This window comes from Pteropus alecto, unplaced genomic scaffold (genome assembly GCF_000325575.1).
Source record: "Pteropus alecto unplaced genomic scaffold, ASM32557v1 scaffold57, whole genome shotgun sequence".
NCBI classification, from domain to species: domain Eukaryota; kingdom Metazoa; phylum Chordata; class Mammalia; order Chiroptera; family Pteropodidae; genus Pteropus; species Pteropus alecto.
Window position 1 is genome coordinate 14723043 of NW_006442508.1, and position 1116 is coordinate 14724158.

Below are 1116 nucleotides of genomic sequence, written 5' to 3' on the forward strand. Positions count from 1 at the left end.
TGGGGAAAGTTTTGATCCATAGCCTTCTTTTACCAAATTATTAGATTTTCTGATTTTACAATGTACTAAATTAATTGCTTATTAAAGGTTAATATATATTTCAGTTTATGTAATGTTAATCAAAATAATAGTGTGGGAAAAGAAAACTTTTAAGGGCATGGATTTCTGTATACATAATTAGAATTAAATAATGCAGTAGAATTTTTGGAATTATATTGAATGATAATAGAGAATATTTACTTTTTTCATTAAAGTAATGCATGTCTATTAAGGAACAAACGCAGAGAAGAGGAAATTAAGAACTTTTCACTTACAAGGTCACCAAAATGTAAAATTAGTTAATATATTTTATTTTACCCCTTTTGGGGTTATTTTAAAAACATAATTATAATATATTTATCTACTTTGGTTTCCTGCTTTCTTTAATTCACATTGTATTATAAGTATTTTAAAGACTATTTTACATTTTTCGTATAGAGGATGGTTTTCTTTATGCATAGAGAGCCACATATTTTTGGCCTTAATAACTAAGGAAACTTGATGAAAATATATAGATATGACAGTTTTCAGACACACATGGAAGTTATCTAAAACCAATAAACACTTTGATCTGTTTGGAAAAAAAGCAAAATAAAATAAAATAAAAAAAGATCATATTTCATATATATAAAATAAAATATTTCTATGAAAAAAATTTGCTCTAATATAAGTCAGAAGCTATCACTTATATATGTTATGTGAAGAAAACGAAAATATTGCCCAGAGGTTAAGGTACAAACCTTAGAATCAGAATGATTAATTATAGGCAATTTACTTAGCTTTTGTCTCTTCATAGAGAGTTATGGGTAGTTAGGATGGAAAAAGGTACTAGTAGAATTTTCCTCCTTTCGTCTTTTTAAAAACCCACAACCAGGATGTGGTTCTATAGTGTAGTGGTTAGCGCGTCTGCTTTACACGCAGAAAGTCCTGGGTTCACGCCCCAGTGGAGCCATGGTCCATGGCCTACAGCCATGCCACCCTGAACAAGCCTGATGTTGATCTCGGAAGCTAAGCAGGGTAGGGCCTGGTTAGTACTTGGATGGGAGACCACCTAGGATAGACCAGGTGCTGTAGGAA

At 31.2% G+C, this 1116-nt stretch overlaps 1 pseudogene; it reads left to right on the top strand.

Annotated features, from left to right (window-relative positions):
• Nucleotides 1-1000: 1000 nt before the first annotated feature.
• On the top strand, nt 1001-1116 carry LOC112471556 (annotated as a pseudogene).